The sequence below is a fragment of the Tasmannia lanceolata genome, unplaced genomic scaffold, assembly GCF_043159265.1.
Source record: "Tasmannia lanceolata isolate RefF3 unplaced genomic scaffold, GAP_Taslan_0.1 ptg000020l, whole genome shotgun sequence".
NCBI classification, from domain to species: Eukaryota; Viridiplantae; Streptophyta; class Magnoliopsida; order Canellales; family Winteraceae; genus Tasmannia; species Tasmannia lanceolata.
In genome coordinates, this window is record NW_027518697.1 from 13966014 (window position 1) to 13984643 (window position 18630).

An 18630-nucleotide genomic window follows, 5' to 3' on the forward strand; every position below is an offset into this window, starting at 1 on the left:
TAAAAGCATTAAATGCTAAGAATGAAATAAAATGTAAAACGTGGTGATAAAGGACGGTGAAACTTTGAGAAAATCTGGGCGATAGTTTTTTTTTTCTGATACTTTATAGATTCTAATATTTTATATAAAAATAAAGCCACTGATAATATTAATTATAAGAGCCCTAACTGTAATGAAAATGCATGAAATACTGGATAAAAAAAATCCTAACCAAACTTTTCCTTAAAATTCTTGTAGTCCATCCAAATACCTTCAACAAAGTATTTGCATAGAACGTTATTAGTCATTATTTACAAACCGATGGCCCAAATACAAATCGATGCACGACCTTGGAGAATGATGCACGAATAACTCTCCGAGGCCACGATGACATAGATACTCCAGTACAACACATCTCGAACATGAGGTGATTCGAAATATGACTGCTGTTGGAATCTCATAGCTCAGATTGAGCCTTTGCTAAAATACAATGAATTTAAACCAACCCAAACCCGACCCAATTGTGTGACAAAAGGGCAACCAGGATTTTATTGGAGGGAGAGAACTCAGTCCTCCCATCCGTCCACACCAAACTTACGAAATCAATTTTAATTAGGCCCCTAAAAAGTAGGAGTGGTTTCACTAATCAACAACATACAAAGATGATTTAAAACTCTTTTGTTTTAAACTTCAAAAACATTCTCAATTGCCAGAGCCATTAAAACACAATCAGAAAACTGTTAAAGACGTTAGTATCATTATCAAAACAAGTACCAGTACCATCTCCCTCACAAGATCAGACTGAATGGAGTTCTTGCATGCAACACTTCCTCACCACTTTTGTGCATCAACAACAACAAAAGTGCAGAAGTGAAGAGTGAAATCCTGCAATATTTCCTCAACGCTTTTGTGCGTAAAAAACAACCCAAGTGAGGAAGCGGAGAGTGTAATCCTACAGTACACCCACACCCATCAGAACTCCGAAGTTAAGCATGCTTAGACAAAAATAGTAATAGAATTGGTGACCTCCTGGCAAGTCAATAAGCCCTCGTGTTGAGCCCCTCTCTTTGGGATTGAACCTGTAGCTCAATGGTAAGGCTTTGTTATGCAACTTAGAGGTCGGAGGTCCAATCCCAGCTTACCTACAAAAAAGATTTAGTGTAATACGTGCCTAACGAGAGTTCAAAAGGATGGGAACATGTGCTTCGTTTGTTCACTCGTGATGAAAATTCCATTTTCTTTCGACATAAAATGGGCGTGAACAAATTTTAAGCCCATTTTCCACTAACAATGTATGTAAAATTTGTTTTACGCCCATTTCCCACTAAAAGAACGTCATAATTTTTTTTACACTCAGTTCCCACTAAAAATGGATGTAAATTTTACGCCCATTTCCCACTCAAAATTTGGGCACACAATTTGTTTTACACAGATCTTTACCCATTTTAAATTTAAAGAAACAGAGCCTTCCAAATTCTACAAACCTAAACAAATGCTGAAATTCAATGGTGGTGCAGTGAGAGATTCAGTGATTGCACTCGGATCTGATTCAACAAGAGTTCTTGCGCTTAAAGATCAAACAAGAGCTGTAGAGTTGAACGGCGAAGAGCGCATAGCTTTCATGCTTCTAACCAGTTAAATTTGTATGTAATGTCACAGAGACAGAAGACAAGGAGCTGAAGAGTTCTAAGACGCCGGTACATTGAAAATTAAACCAATAAGCCACATGACTATGGACACTACAATCCAGCATATGAAGAGAAAGACTACAATCCCAGCCAAAATGGTCAGGAGTGGGGGACCTTGGCCACCACTGTTGGTCTTCTCTCCGAGGGTATCCTGGTCGGGAGGATTGCCGTCTGAGACGAATACAATAGGCAGTGTCCGCCTCTGTTGTGAGCCTTTGACAGTCCAAAACCTGAAACAGAACCCCATGAAATGTACTGCAACATAGATACATGTTTACATGCAGTAATTTTTAGTTTAAAAGATGCCACTGTTATAAGGAACACTGATTGATCCACAACTGTGTCAGACAAATGCATAACACTGTTCAATCTTTTGGGTTTTAAGTAGTTTCTGCATCAACAGATCAGAATATGTTGGAGTCGGCTCATTAAGGCATGAAAGTTTCAATGAAATGAGGGGGAGACAGTAATTCACAGGGCAATGAAAGGAGTGTTTCTTTCGACGGAAATAATTAATAAGCCGAGCACAGATGGATAGTTGGAAACTAGAAATTCCTACGCTATAAGCAATTAAGGACCTATAATAAACAAGCAGAGAAGAAGAAAAAACAAGCTACAAAGGGGGCAGAGATCTCCCCCCCCCCCCCCCCCCCCCCCTCAAAACACACACACACACTAAGAATCCCCGGTCATTCCTCCCTTGGAGAGCAAGTGGAGGATATGAAAAACAAATGAAAGGAAAAATCAGTTACAGATTTCAGAAATCTAATCAAGGATATACAGCTAAACTCAACGGGCCAGGGAGAGCTTCTTTGCCTGCAAAATAACATTAGATGAATAAACCTCCAAGACAAGATTGCCACCAAGATCTCCAATACAAAGTTTTAACCCGGTTAGTAAAGAACAAGCCTCTGCTTCATTCGAATACTTCCTGCCTTTTGGCTCCGAAAAGGAAAGCACGCCACCCTCCTTGTGATCTCTTATTCGCAAACATCCTCCCATTCATTTCAATTGATGGGGAGGTGGTGGTTGGGGGGTGGGTGGGGGGGGGGGGGGGGGGGGGGGGGGGGCGTGGTTTGTAATGGAACAGTTATAATGGGCAAGGAGATTGGAAAAGGCAGAGGCAGAAAAAGGTTATGGATTTATGATATAAGCTACCAAAGGTAACGATGTAATCGGAATTTTCGAGTTGAATAAAAAAAACATTGGACAAGATCATGGGCAGGTGCGAGGCATGAATTATGACTTGTGAAATAATCACTGTATGCAACTTCACATTGATGTTGGGGAGATTATACAGAAACAATAACATCTTATAATGCAGTATATTGATTTCCATAAGCTTCACCCAAGAAGAGATCGGCAAAACTGAGATGGAAAATGGCATGTTGGACAAGGAAAAGAAATGGAAAATGATTAAATTGAGTCCTAGAGTTGATAAGAGTACCGGGTAATGGATATTGCCTCAGTAACTCTCAATGTTGTGCTTCTGTGATCCAAAAGAAAAGAGAAAGGAAAACATGTGGTGCTTTGGTCGACAATGGAAAACCAGTTTTGGACTGCATTAGTATTATCTCAATATTTAGCACGGCACTTCAATGTTGCAATGTAAATAATGACAGCAAGCTTTAGACATATACGAGTTCATCGATTTGACTGGGGAAGGAGCTATCCTATATGAATAATCAACATGGCTGAAATAAATATAGCCTTACGGTAGACAGATCCTTCCAATCCGTCAGGTATCCATGTTGGACATGAAACAATATGGGTATGGATCTGTGTATCATACAGCTTATCTGTATCTGAAAGTTTTATATTGTAGAAGTAATTGGAAATTATCATTAAAAAAAAGTAATTAGAAATTAATAATAATAATAAAACTATGTTTTAACGCCTGGTATTATTTTAATATCAAGTGGCAGGAACTTAGCTTTAATTGGTGTAGTTAAATCTGAAGTTAACCATGAAATTGAACTAATTCCGCAGTGCCTGCATGTAGAAGTGGGAAGTGGGAAGTGGGAAGTGGAACCTGATCTAATTTTGATCTAATTTTGAGTGGACAGTATAAATAAAATAATGATCTCGGGAAACCAATCTCAGAAAACATCACTCGGTAACATAGAAGATATAGAAAAGAGAGAGCCAATTCTTTGGAAATGGACACTGCACTAGAGAACATATGAATACTTGGATTTGAGAAGGATGACAAAGAAGGATGAGGAAACTGTGGATCATAAGGCCACGAATCAGGAAACCAGGGTTTATCTAAGATACATAAACTTGCAGATGCAATGGTAGGTTTCAGTTTGAAATTCTAGTGATACACACAGAAGATTTCAACAAAAAAAAAAAATTTGACCAGGAAATGGGAGCTTTTTGGATTTAAATTAAATTAAGGAGACAATGGAAAAAACCATTGAACAAAAGCATAAATCAGTATGGCTACAAACACAAATTTTCAGACTGTCGGCAGGCTTCTACACCCTAAGACTCGAGTAACTTTGGAATTTGAATCGAATCGAGTAACAAAAAAAAAAGAGTCTGCTCATACCAGGTTTTTCCACTGCCCCAAAGCATTGCCAGAAAACTGAGGAAGAATCATTCTCTCCAAACTTTTCCTTCTTGTTTTTCTGGACAATCTTTACATAATTATCTACAAAGCTGGCCTTTGCACTTCCACTTTCAACAAATTTCGAACTTACACAACTTATCTGAGAAAATTTGTGTTTTGAAAGGTCAAAATCCTAAATATTTTCTCACGAATCTTCGATGTTTGCTAAATCAAGTAAATAGTAACACCAAAATTTTATGGCGTTGCATACACTGAAACAAGAGCACCACATAGTGAATTACATCAACATGAAGTCTCGTATTTGTTGGGATAGGGGCATTATGCAATTATTTATAACTAAGGGATGTTCTTGCTCATAATCTAGTCCAGTGTGAGAAGACCAAATACATCGAGGTTGATAGACACGTTATCTTAGAGAGAGAGAGAGAGAGAGAGAGAGAGAGAGAGAGAGAGAGAGAGAGAGAGAGAGAGAGAGAGAGAGAGAGAGAGAGAGAGATGCCTCTGGTCAAGTGTATTTGCCGCATGTATAATCGAATGATCAACTTGTTAATGTTTTTAGCAATACCCGTGTTTTTGTTCTTCTCTCTCTCTCTCTCTCTCTCCCTTTTTTTTTTTTTTTTGAATAGTAGCAATTCATTCAAATAGAAAGGAGAAGACCGAGATGGTCGACTCCAAAGTACAGACGAAAGGAGAAGGAGAAAGAACAATAAAAGGAAAAGCAATCTCTTTATCTCTTATACGTCTCTCATTGCTCCTTATTTTCTCCTACTTTTGAACCTATTTCTTGTCTATATTGGCCTACTGTACAGTAATCGACTAATGAAATGGTCAAATAAAAAGTCAAGACATCTCAGAAATTGCATATGCATTTCAGCTCTGATCTTTTAAATGTGGAAGAACTTCTCATGATTTTCATATCATTTCCCACCCAATCCTCCCACCTAATTTTTTGCCCATCATTTATCTTGCTAAGAATTTCCATAGAAAAGAACATAAAAAAGACATGCTTCATCATGTCATAATCTTGTATGCAACTGACTATATAAACTATGAAGTGCTCGAATACCAGGATTTCCAACCAAATCTCCCATAGGGCTATTAGACACATATTGAGTTTTTCATAAAACCAATCAGTTAAACAGCGACTCTACTCTACAGACTGCAGGTTGAACAGTCGAGTTTTATAAACATCTTTTCTAATTTTGAATTTGGTGTTCTTTTGTCCATATTTATCCCCAAACTGGATTTTTTTTAATCTAATGCCCTGTTGGATTGCAGGAATTTTTTGAAAAAGTTAAGGAAAAATATTTCTAAAATTTCCTACTTTTTTTACACGCAAAATAATTACTTCAAAACAACCCAATTCAATTTCCACTTAGATGACCTTCAATTTATGATAATATCTGTCTTAATTAGTCATAATCATTTCATTTCCGTCTAAATCATGCAAAGAAAAAAAATTCCCATGAAAAAAAAATTCTTTTAGACATGATTTTCCTGCAATCCAATCAGAACCTAAGGGTAAAAAAAAAGTATCGACGAACACAAGGGCTGAAATCAGAACTAGTGCAAAATCCCAAAATCAGACAACAAACCCAAATGCCAAAAAAAAAAAAAAAAAGTTTTGAGTTACCTTAAGCTCGAATGAGTAGCGATGATCTTTCCTGGGGGTCTGTGCATGGAAATGGATGGAGTTTCAGTTCTGAAATTCGACCGTTGGAACCCTAGAACTAAAGCGGAAGAGAGGGTCGTCATGGTTGCAAAAGCAGTCCCAACAAGAAATGTGAGAATGAGAGAAAAATAGGGCTTCAGAGTTTTAGTTAAAGAAGATAAACAGAGAGAGCATGTGCAGCCATTTGGTAACTTTAACGACCGTTGATCTAGTGGCACGAGTCACTTCTTCGCTGAGCATTGAAGGACTATGTTGGATATGCCCAAACCATCTTAAGCGGTGCTCTCTTATCTTCTCCCAATTGGTGCCACCCCCATTATTATGGATGTCTTCATTTTTTATTCTATTTAGCCTTGCCTGGCCGCACATCCATCTAAGCATTCGCATCTTCTCTACACTCCAACCATCTTATGCACACGCTGCTTCTTGTAGCCCTACCATCTCATGCTCAGGCTGCTTCTTGGTGCCCAATATTTTGAGCCGTACAACATGGCTGGCCACACAGCTCTCTTATAAAACGTTCTCTTCAACTTGGTAGGTATTTTAAGGTCGCACATAACTCATGAATTATTTTTAGGATACAACCTATTTACATTGCGGCTCATCAAATAGATGGTTCGGATAATCTTCTGGTGTGGGCCGTACATTACTTTTGTCTAAAATACTCAAACCATTCACACTTACACCGTATAAAAACTCTTAAACTGGTGGATGGCCATGGATGCAGTCCAAATATATAGTGGGGGCCACTTGTTTAGGTGATACAAACCATTCCTTTGTGGGACCATCCTATGGAGATGATTTTCTGCCAACAACCTAACCACGTCAGGCCCAACAAAAGAATGGTTTGGATCACCCAAATAATGTGGGCCCACTGATTTTTTTGGTTGCATGCACGGTAGTCCACTCTATAATCTCACATAAAAAAACTGGGGAGGTGATAAATTCGCACCCCTGTAGGATAATTCGCACCGCTTGAATTGAACGTGAGGTATGTGGCAGACTTTAACGCTTTCTCACGTACAGGGTGCGAATTATCTTAAAGTGGGTGCGAATTTGATGAAAGTGAACTTTCATCGTATCCGTTCTCTACACGATATTGGGCGCTGAAATCGCCGCCTACTTGTTTTGGTTCTTTCCACCTACCTTTCATTTTCTATTCCTCCCTTTAAATACTTCACGGAGCATTTCTAAGAGAGATAGAGAGAGATTCAGAGAGAGAGAGATGGGGTATATGAGAGCTCGGATTATGAGAGGAGGGTTGTTTATGAGTGGAGAGCCATTAGTGGCAAAACTCGCGACCTTGGCAGAATATATAGTATTACCAGGAGCCATGATTGCTTCCTTGATGTACTGCCCCGAGGACCACCCCAACAAGAAGAAGAAGCCCACCACCAACTAGTGTTCCTCTCCCCCTTTCAGGTCCGATCCTCAGCCCTACTTTCTTAAATTAGGGTTAGGGTTATTTTCTCCTTTTGATTTTTTCATTGCAGTTTGTCTTCGTTCTACAGTTTGTTTGATATGATTTTGCAGTATTATCTGGATCTAGGGTTTCAATTTTCAATTGAATGCGATCTTTTATTCTTTCTTTTTTTGGTGGGATTTTTAAAGAAAGGCGGTTGATATTCTTTCTCTGCGAATATGGGTTAAGGGGGAATTCTTAGAAGAACTTTGGGAATTTATGGAACGAATGGTAAATTGTTGAAGACTAAAGGGTTTCAATTTTTCATTTGAATGAGCTGTGAAATTTAGGGAACGAATGTTAAATTGTTGAATACTGAACTAGGGTTTCGATTTTCAATTGAATGAGCTGTTTATGTATTTATTTATTTTTTGGGAAGGGGAGTGGTCTTAAAGAAACGCGGTGATCTAATGGTAGATTACTCTATGCGAATATGGGAAAAAGGGGAATCCTTACAAAAACTTTGGAAATGTAGGGAATAAACGTTAAGTTGTCGAAGATTGAGATAGGTGGCCATAGATTTTGATTTCTATATTGCAATTACTGATACAAAGAGTCTGCATGGGTTTATAAGTTTAATCGATCACATTGGAAATGATAATATGCTCCATGATTTGAAGATGTAGTAGCATGAGTAAGTAAAGAGTGCTGCTGGAACAAGCATGAATCAAATATTAATTTTCATTCCCATCTGTTTAAGAAAGATTGTTGCTGTAGTCTGTTTTTCCAAGGTCTTTCATGTACTCAAGGTTGAGGATCTTTTTGAGAGTTTTATTGAATTTTTTTGTTTAATCATCAACCCATAATTTAATAAGAGTGTTTTGGTTCAGTTGTATGATTTTTGGATCTTCTGAGAGATTGATTGAATCTTATGTTCTATGATATCAACCTGTAATTTGGCTAGCGTGTTTTGGTCTAGCAGTATGATTCTTGTTACGGGCACAACAGGTCTTGAGTTTGATTCTTGCAACGTCCCCGTTTTAAACGATCTGTCTTTCCACTAAATAAATGAAATATTTGATCATCTGTGTTTTGAATTTGTCTGAATTGTACATTCTATATTGCTCATCGCTCGATATATGTCGCTTATTGAAGTCATCTCATTTACAAAGCATTGAAAAGTGGGATCGTTGATCAAGTAACTCTATTTTCTTCAACCTTTACATCCAACGCAATTTATTGGACAATGAACATTCTTGCTTCTTTAGTAACTTTTTTGCCTAAGAATCTGGCTGATTGTTTCCTATGTGATGAAGTGAGAATCGACATTCAAATTTTGGTGGAGTATCCCTCATTTTCCTAGGATAGATCCTAAACTGCCAAGGAGTGAGGGATTCCCCCTTGAGTGAACATATGATGTTAATGAAGTCACATTCAATCCGTACCTTATGAAGGTCAAACTTAGATATAAGTTTCCATTAAAAAAAAGTAAGAAAAAAACTTAGATACAAGTTTAACACTATTTCACATTTCCATAACTTTTGTTGCAGAAGATAGAAATACCCCCTCCCCCCCCCCAAAGAAAAAAAACCAAAAAAAAAAAAAGTTGCCAGGGTAGAAGTGTTAATCGAATGCGCAACACTATTTCTCTCGTCAAAATTGAATTTGATCTGCACCATTGTTTTGAAAATCTTATGATTGAATCTTAATTTGTATGATTAATCTCACGATTTTCGATTGAATCTTACGATTTGATCATAAATCGTACGGTTCATGCGATTTATCCAAATTAAGTTTTGTATAAAAGAAAATAGGACTTTCTTTCGAAAGACCTCATTTCCTTTCTATATATAAGAAACCTTTGAAATCCCTCACATTGGAAGGGAGAAGAAAGAGGAGTAGGAGTTCGAACGAATCGAACTAGTCAAGCACAATGCATGTGCTTGAGAGGATTACTTACATCGAGGTGGGAGACCGACTACAATGAGGACAACACCAGAGATTTCGGTCTTTTATGATTGATATTTGTCATTTGTTTAAGATTATCATCCAATATGCATGGGTTTGGATGATAAATAGATGATTTGTATGTGTCAAGTTTTTTAGCAAACAATTCTTATTACGATATCGAATGGTTTTCTATTACTTATTAGGTTGCTCTATTCTAACCTGGTGATCACGGGTTCGAGTCACAGAAACAGGGGTAAGGCTGCGTACATCTAGCCCTCCCCAGACCCTGCAATGGCAGAAGCCTCGTGCATTACCGCCCCTTTTTTTCCATTGGACTATTTAGACAGTTTGAACCACTATTTGGACCCTAATTTATTAATATTATATGAGTTCTTATTTTTTATTAGACTTATTCGACGGTTTGAACACCTATTTAGACCCTCTGAACCACTATTAGACCTATTTAGACAGTTTTAACGACTATTTAGACCCTCTGAAGCATTATTAGACCTATGTTGACAGTTTAAACCACTATTTAGACCCTCTGAACCACTAAATTCGTCTAAGTGTCAGAGGGTTTAAATAGGTCTAATTAGTAGTTCATATTGGTCTAAATAGTGTTTCAAATGTAGTGGTTCAAAGAGGTCAGTCTTGGTTCAAATAGTTCTAAATAGTGGTTCAAAAGAAGTCTAGATAGTGGTTCAAAAAGGTCACGTTCACACTAGAACTTTCCCTCCCTCTACGCACTGGTTTTCCTCTGCACTAGAGAGGAGAGAGAGAGAGGGAGTGAGAGTGGAGAGTGTACCTAATGGCGGATGGGGCTGTTGTCGAGCTTTTTTGAAGGTGATGGCAATGGCGGATGAAAGGTGACAGAGGGAAGTAAAAGGTGAAAGGCACCCCAAGGTGAAAAGGTAACATGTAAAAGTAACTTAGGGCAGGGGGGAAAAGATGATGGTGAAAAAAGTCCGTACCTGACACTCTCTTTTGGTCATTTAGAACTTTCCCCTGCGCTACCGATATTTGGGCAAAAAGGTCTCTTTTTTGGTCACTTCCCCTAATTAAGTTAAAAAAATAAAATATGACAATTTATCTGCAGAAATGGACAACCGTGTCTAAGTCCGTGTCGACACATGTCCATACCCGTGTTCGTGTCGACACGGAAAAAATCCTTCCAGGTAAGTGTGTCTTTGTTTTTTAATTTCCATCGAAATATATAATATAGTTTGGTGGAAATTTCCATGGAAATGTTTAAATTCCCGTTGAAATCTTTAAGATTTTGGTAAATTTTTTGTAAATAAGCGTGAAAAACGAAATTTCCCCAAAACTTTGGCGAAATCCTGTATTTTTTCTTTTTTCGATTCAATGACTGAAACCGAAATATTTCAGCCGAAATTTCGGATTTCGGACGAAATTTAAAACTATGGGTTTAACGCCATTCGCTTTTTCAACGAACGTGCTGGTTATGAAAGAATTTCTTGAGTGCCTTTTCAGAAATTTTTTGAAGGAACAATCTAGTTGACCTTCCCTTGTTGGGGTCTTGCTTCATGTGGGCCCAGAATCAGAGCAGTAGTAGTTCTCATTTGCTCGTATGGATGGATTGTTATCCTCACCTTTTCCAATTTGTATTGCTCAAAGCCTCAAAACGGTCCGGATCACTGCCTCATTGCTCTGGACCCAAGAATAGATCCTTGGGGTCCGTCTCCATTTTGGTTCGAGCTTGTTCGGTCGTAGGAGCCGAGGATGATCAAGAGACTCTTTGGGTGGTGGAGAGAGTGAGGGCGTTTGGTCCAATGGATGTAAGAAGTGGACAAAAGTTGGGATTTGTGAAAGACAAACTCCAAAGATGGAGTCGTGAGAAGAGTAAAGATGAGCTACTAAGGACCCTCAAGTAGTTGGAGATAAGTTGAAGTGAGGGCATTGTCAGAAAATGCGAGCTCTCTGAGATTTAAGGCTAAGGAAGAATATAATAGGCTGATTCTGTATGGAAAATTCAAGTGGAAACAGAGATCTAGGGTGAACTGGCCTAAGGAGGGTGATAAGAACACTGCATGGAAATCTTGGGAATCCGGGTCCAGCTGGGGTCGGAGGGCTTTGTAGGGACTCCCGAGGGGTAGTGTCGTGGGCTTTCGCAGGACCAATTGGAATATCTGATTCATCTGAAGCGGAAGTAAGGGCAGCATATCAAGGGATTAAGCGTCTCAGTTTGGATTCTTATGATCGGACAATTGTGGAAGGAGACTCTTCAAATGTCATCGGATGGTTATCGGGGCAAGTGGCTCCTCCGTGGCGATTTTAAAACTACTTTGAGGAAATTAATGATCTTATTGAGCAATCTTCCATCGTCTGTAAGCATATTCGTCGCGTAGCAAATGGGGAAGCGGACTCCCTCGCTCGATCTGGAGTTTTTAAGGAAGGGTTGGAGTGGTTCGATTTCCTTCCTCCGTGAGAAGTGGGCGATTTGTTTGATGTATTTTTGCTGTTCTGTTTTATTATTTCTTGTATCTCTGTTTATCTCGTGTGGTCCATCTCGGCCCCTTTTAATATATTATCTTTTCAAAAAAAAAGAAAAAAGAACACTGCATGGAAGTTCCCTTACCCTTTCCAATTTGTGTTGCTCAAACCGGTCTCGGTTCACCGCCTCATTGCTCTGGACCCAAGAATAGATTCTTGGGGTTCGTACCAATTTGGTTCAAGCTTGTTTGGTCAGAGGAGCCTAGTATGATCGAGAGACTCTTGGGGAGGTGGAGAGAAGTAGGGGCGTTTGGCCCGATGGATGTTAGAATTGGACAAAATCTAAGATTTGTGAAAGACAAACTTCGGAGATGGAGTCGTGAGAAGGGAGAGTAAAGGATTCCTAGAAGAAAGGTTCGTCTCCATTTTGGTTCAAGCTTGTTTGGTCAGAGGAGCCTAGTATGATCGAGTGACTCTTGGGGTGGTGGACAGAAGTGAAGGCGTTTGGCCCGACATATGTCAGAATTGGCCACAAGCTGAGATTTGTGAAAGAGAAACATCAAAGATGGAGTCGTGAGAAGAGAGAGTAAAGGATCCCCAGAAGAAAGGTGAGCTACTAGGACCCTCAAGGAGTTGGAGGAGATAAGAGGAAGTGTGGACCATGTCAGCATGTCAGAAAATGCGAGCTCTCAGAGGTTGAAGGCTAAGGAAGAATATAGTAGGAAGATTTTGTAGGAAGAACTCATGTGGAAACAGAGATCTAGGGTGAAACTGGCTACACTACATACTTCTGTGGCATTGTTATCGCCAAAAGGACGCAATAGAATTGAATCCTTGATGATCAACGGGGAAAGATGCGATGACGAGTATAAGGTAAGTTTAGAAATTTTGGGCTTCTATCAAATGGTGTATGCATTGGAGAGCAGAAGATTTCCCTCCCTGGAAGAGATTACCTTCGATTGGCTTGGGATTACCTTCAAAAGGACATTGATGGTTTGGAAGCAGCTTTTCAGAAGGAATCAGAAATTGCCCATCTTCACTTGAGCAAGACTGCGCTTCTGGTTCCGACAGCTTCTGTTTAGCTTTCTTCCAGGTATGTTGGAATACTGTGAAAGAAGATTTGTTGAACCTGGTCGAGGAATTAACGTCTTATCCTCAATAAAGGAACATGCACTACTTTCATTGTGATCATCCCAAGAAAGATGGGGCGGATTGATTGACGGATTTTCAGCCTGTCAGTCTAGTAGAATGTGCGTATAAGCTGTTATCCAAAGTATTGGATGGCATGTTAAAGAAAGTTTTTGGGGAAAAAATATATCCTTTAATCAATGAAGGCAAATTCTGGATGGGGTTATGATCGCTAATTAGGCCATAGAATTATACTCACATAGATCAAAGGTGTGTGGTGTGCAAGATTTATATAGAGAAAGCCTGTGGCAGAGTAATGTGGGCGTGTCTTGATCTTCTGATGAACAAGATGAGATTTGGAGTTGGGCGGAGGAAGTGGATTTATAGATGCCTTTCATCTGTGTGGTGATTGATTATGATTAATGGCTCACCCCATGGGTTCTTCAAATCCTCCCGACTGTCTCAAGATGATCCGCTCTCATTTTCTGTTCCTGATCGTAGCAGAGACTTTAAGCAGAATGATTAATAAAGTCAAAAGCAGTGGCCTTATCGAGGGCTTCAGAGTGGGACGCACAGGGGTGATGGTGAGAATTTCAATACGTAGACGACACATTGATCTTCAATAGTGCAAACGAATTCAAGATTAAGAATTTGAAAGGGGTGCTCTGGTGTTATTAGGCAATGACGGGTCAGAGAAAGAACTTTAATAAGTCCACTGTAATGACCATTCATCTAAGAGAAGATGAGCAGGAGAGACTCGTCAATATCCTCAGCCGCGGACCTAGAAAGTTGCCAAACATTTACTTGTGACCCCATACGTGGAGGAAGACCTTTGCGGTCTCTTTACAATCCAATATAGAGAAGGCCTAGAAATGCTTGTCGGCTTGGAAGAAAACTCACTTTCTTTGGGGGGTAGGATCACCGTGATCAAATCTGTCTTTGAGTAATTTACTGATTCACTACACATCAATCTTTAAGTGCCCTATAGAGTTACTAAGATGCTGGAGCAGCTTTAAATAAATTTTCTTTCAAGTGGATGTAGGTTTGCAAACAGAAAAGAGCCGGGTATCTAGGATTCAAGCAAATCAAAGTGTTGGATAGAGTAATGATTTTAGAGATTCGATGAGGACAGATCGCTTACATGGAGGATGGTGATCGAAAAGAAATATGATGCTAGCTTTGGCAGATGGAACCCAACAGGTTGGTACTATTTCACGGGATATTATGAAGCGCCTTTCGACTTTCTTTAAGGAATTCGCTTTAGAGTTCACGAAGGGAACAGGATCAGGGTTTTCAAACTTATACCCTGTTTGCCTTTCGGGGTGTATCGGAGACCTCTATGGATTCCCCCCCGGCGCGCGCACCACGCACCACACACCACACCCACCACCACCACCACCACCACACACACACACACACACACACACACACACACACACACACACACCACCCCACACGGGTTTTTTCAGCCATTTTAGCATTTTCTTGCCCCTTGGATACAGGAGACTCGGATGAAGTGAAAGTCAAGGCTTTATTGATCGAGATCCGCCTAGCAAAGGAAGGTGACTTAGATTCATTGATTGTGGAAGGAGATTTTATTAATGGCATACGATGGATGAAGCAGGGAGCTAGCTTCCCTTGGAGGTTCACCAACGAGATTGAGGAGATGTGTTCGAGTAAATGGCCATTCAGTTACGTTTCAATGCGATGCGGACTAGTTGGCTAGCATTATCTAGAACGGATTGGAGATTTTTTATTCCCTTCTCTCAGAACTTAGTTCTGATGATTCTCATACAGAAATGGAATTGATATATTATCGTCCTAGGCATAATGGTATGCCTACACATGGATTGAGCTTTAGATCTCGAGAGCTTCAAGGCCTAATTTTTGGCTTTCGGCTGTAACTGTAGTTTTTTTTTTTTTTTTTTTTTTTAAAGTCTTTAACAAAACTTTAATAAACTTAAAAACAGAAAAGTAAATTAAGGGAGTGAGATGGCCTCGAAAGCTAGGCAAAATTGAAAAGCAAAAACAGTACACTTCTGGAAAAAAAGAAAAGAAAAACAGTTTCAACAAGAACAGCAATATTCTCCACCACCAACACAGTTCTTCCAGCTCCCTTCATAAAACCATGGCAGAGGCAGCACATTTCCACTGCCAAAACCATCCTTCCGACATCTTCCAGAGAAATATATGTGTCCCATTCAAGCATGCTTTTTTTTTTTTTTGAACTCGAGACTTTTATTTCTGAATTATTCAAACCGTGAGCTTATTTTATATCATCTAACGTGAGCTTTTTGCTTTTCATGATGCAGAAAGCTTTGTTCGCGTATAAACAACGTGTGGCCGGAGTACATGGATTTTCAGGCAGCTTCTTAGGTTTGCAATAATCTTAGTTCTTATATACAGGCCTTCCATTTAGTGTTATCCTGTATGTAGGTTCATATGGAGTCTTGGGTTTATGGTGTTTCACTTCATTCTAGTTGAATAATAGGTAGGTTCATCTGGAGTCTTGGGTTTCTGGTGTCACTTCATATGTCTAGTTGAATAATAGGAAATCTTCAGTTTCTCACTTGCCTGTTTCTGTACTAGAAAGTTGAATCCAACTGCATTTATTTTTCTGAAAACAGATGTAGATTGAATCTTGGGTCTTTCTAAACTATGATTACAAACTCAGATCAGGGAGTAATTCTTGGTTGAAGTGCTTTTTCTAAGCGCCTCCAAAAAAACCTGTTTGGGCAGGTGGGACCCTGCTAGTGGTTGGATCTTCAGTGGACTGTTGATAATCCAATGGAGGGCTGCATGATTTTAGAAGTACTTTTTTTTCAAAAATCCAGTGTGGCCCATATGGTACAATGATCCAAACCATTCATTTGTTGAGCCTGACCGAAAATCTCCAGATGATGATTCTAACCTTCCGATATACTGTGCATAGAGGGTTGAGACTATAGAAACCATATCGATCATTCTATAGAGACAATTTTTTGGGAACAGCCTATTTAAGCAGGGTCGTAAGAATTGAATGGTTTGATCGTCAAACCATGTGGGACCCCTATTTCGAACTTAAAAATCAGACCCTGACTGTCCAATTGGTATCTACAACTTAGTCTGTTCTACAAATTCCCTCTGCTTCACATTCATGGACGGACAGACCTCATTGATGGGATTAGTTAAAGGGGAAATTTTCTATTCTCCCCCTTTTCTTCCCCGGACCACCCCCTTCAGTGTATTTATGAGTATACTCTTTTTGCACTCAGAACAAGGGGCGGGGGAAGAGAAAGTGATGAATAGAGAACACTTCCATTAGTTGAATCATCTTATTGATACTGATTTTTTTCACTTGTGGCTCTTTATAGTGGGGATTCCATGGAGCGTAGGGTACCTCTACAGAGGGTTTCCCTTATTTTAAACACCCTGTTTATCTATGGGAGCTAAAATGTCATTTGAATCACCCTTAAGAAGAAGAGGAGCCAATATCAAATTTTCTTTTAAGAGGAAGGATAATATCGTAAAATTGCTGTCATTAAAAACTTGCCCATCTTTACTAAAACCTTCATCCCCGAGAGGTGGTATTCTGATTCCACCCCAATTGTAATGAACGTTTTTTTTCAAAAATAATATCAATTAAGGGGGCGTGGTTCGTGAGCTAGAGCTCAGCCTGCGCTAGAGCTGAAAATACCCTTTCTCTCATAGTTGTTTGCTCATCCAACCCATCCATTCTATAGGACCTCACATGGATAGGATGTTTCTAAGAAATAATCTTCATACCATATTCCTAACTATTCGATCTATAGGACCATAATCTGTAGTCATCCATTTTAAACCTCGGTAAATCATAACCATAACCTATAAACTGACTGCACTAGATAAGTCAAAGAACTATGGGACATATGGTTTGTTAGCTGTAGCTCAGGCTGAGCTCTAGCTCACGAACCATATATCCATCAATTAAATTCTTTATTTTAGCTTTTTGATTCCGTTTATAAGAATATCGGAATATGATGTTGATTTCAATTACTATTTTGGATTTTCAGAATCAGGAATTCAAATTCTCCTATTCTGATTTTCTCGTAAAACAGAATGAAAAAAAAATCAAAATAACAAACTTAATTCATAAAAAATTCATTACGACTAGAGAATTAGAATACCACCTCTTGGGGCAGTAAACAGATTCTGTCATTTTTCACCCTTTCATTCCACCCCTTTGATTACGTTCTTTCTTGAATTCTTGGGACCAAACGCTGGAATCATGTGAAACCGGAATAAGATACCAATTCCAATACCAAATTCTGGCAATCCAACCCATAGTTAGCAAAACGTGATTCGCCAAAAAAAAACGGGACGGCAAAAATTCGAGTTTAATACGGTACTGGTTCAAAAATACGTAGTAACAAAAAAGGAAACACAAGAAATGAGTTAAGAATTTTGTCATTAACAAAATATGGTGGGGGTAAAATTGGAAAGTTGGCCCAAAACAACGTGTTTAAAACGCATTTTAAATGTGTTTTAAATGTTTGCCTCAAAAAAAAAAAAAAACGGACTTTTATTCGTTGTGAAAGTTTTAAACAGAGTTTTAAACGACACACCGATAAAAAGCGTTTTTTTTTTAAAAAAAAAACAGAGTTTTGCTAACTATTGGGACCACATGTGTCACGTGTTTGCCAAGTGGGCCACACGTGCGGGGGAGTGTTAAAAGTATAAAAGATAAATAACGCCTTCTCCAATAGCTTAAGCTTTTGGAGAAGTTGGTAAGTTAACATGGTATCAGAGCCAAAGGTCTCGAGTTCAAACCTCCCGGATAGCAAAAATCCACATGCAATGGTTGGCCCAAAGTGGGACCACATGTGCCATGTGTTTGCCAAGTAGGCCACACATGCGGGGGAGTGTTAAAAGTATAAAAGATAAATAATGCCTTTCTCCAACAGCTTAAGCTTTTGGAGAAGTTGATAAGTTAACAATTTTTTCCTTATGTAATGCTTGAGGACCATCTCGGTTCCCCATTAATTCAATATATCATTATTTAAAAAAAAAAGAGTAGCTCCTAATCAGATAATTGTTGGATTATGAGAAAGAAAGAAAAAACAGGGCACAATGACCTCAATTGTAAATTTTTAAAGAAGTAAATAGAGTGATTCACATCAGTTGAACTCAAGAGAGGATTCCTCTTTACCACCCTAACTAGTTTAATTTACTAATGAATATTTTGCTATTTTTATGACCAAATTACCTTTGTGAGGGTGGAAAACAGGTATCCCCTAATGAGAAATGAGAACCACTGTATATATTTTTCTTGAGTTGGGAAGAGTTTTATGAACACTCCAAGATGACTAAGATGTCATAAAGTGACTAGATTTTCTTCAGTCATAACAAAAGCTGTGTTTTAAACTTACAAAAGGCATCATAATATCTGAAAACTAAGTTCTTGGTGTCTACAAACTTACAAAGGATGCACCCATGGTGAACTCTCTCTCTCATTTTATCCACTGCTCAGGAAATGGGCAACTTATGGTTTTTTGGCTGCTGTGGGGCCATGATGGCCCACCAAAATCAACATTAATGTGCCAAAATAGATCAGGAGATGATGCCACGTCAATAATCTTATAAGAACCTCAGATCATTCGTGATGGGGCCCATCAACAGTCCTGATCACCAAGCAGATATTCCACCTGTACATCGACTCCAATTCATCTTGTAGAACTTTTGCATATCCTATGAAACACAAAGGGAAATGTTATCAGCACTACTGTATTTTGAGGAGGGCACTCCTCACTTTACTAAAAGTACGGTA

The 18630-nt window shown here is 38.9% G+C and overlaps 2 long non-coding RNA genes across 2 annotated transcripts; one reads left to right on the forward strand and one right to left on the reverse strand.

Annotated features, from left to right (window-relative positions):
• Positions 1 to 1573: 1573 nt before the first annotated feature.
• LOC143855152 (uncharacterized) lies at positions 1574 to 6201 on the reverse strand. Its single transcript, XR_013237712.1, has 2 exons — positions 5876 to 6201; positions 1574 to 1897 (listed from the first exon to the last, which is right to left on the reverse strand). It is a non-coding gene; the product is annotated as an uncharacterized LOC143855152 (long non-coding RNA).
• Positions 6202 to 6898: 697 nt separating this feature from the next.
• LOC143854339 (uncharacterized) lies at positions 6899 to 15518 on the forward strand. The gene is made up of 2 exons (XR_013237485.1): positions 6899 to 7336; positions 15158 to 15518. It is a non-coding gene; the product is annotated as an uncharacterized LOC143854339 (long non-coding RNA).
• The last annotated feature ends 3112 nt before the right edge of the window (positions 15519 to 18630 follow it).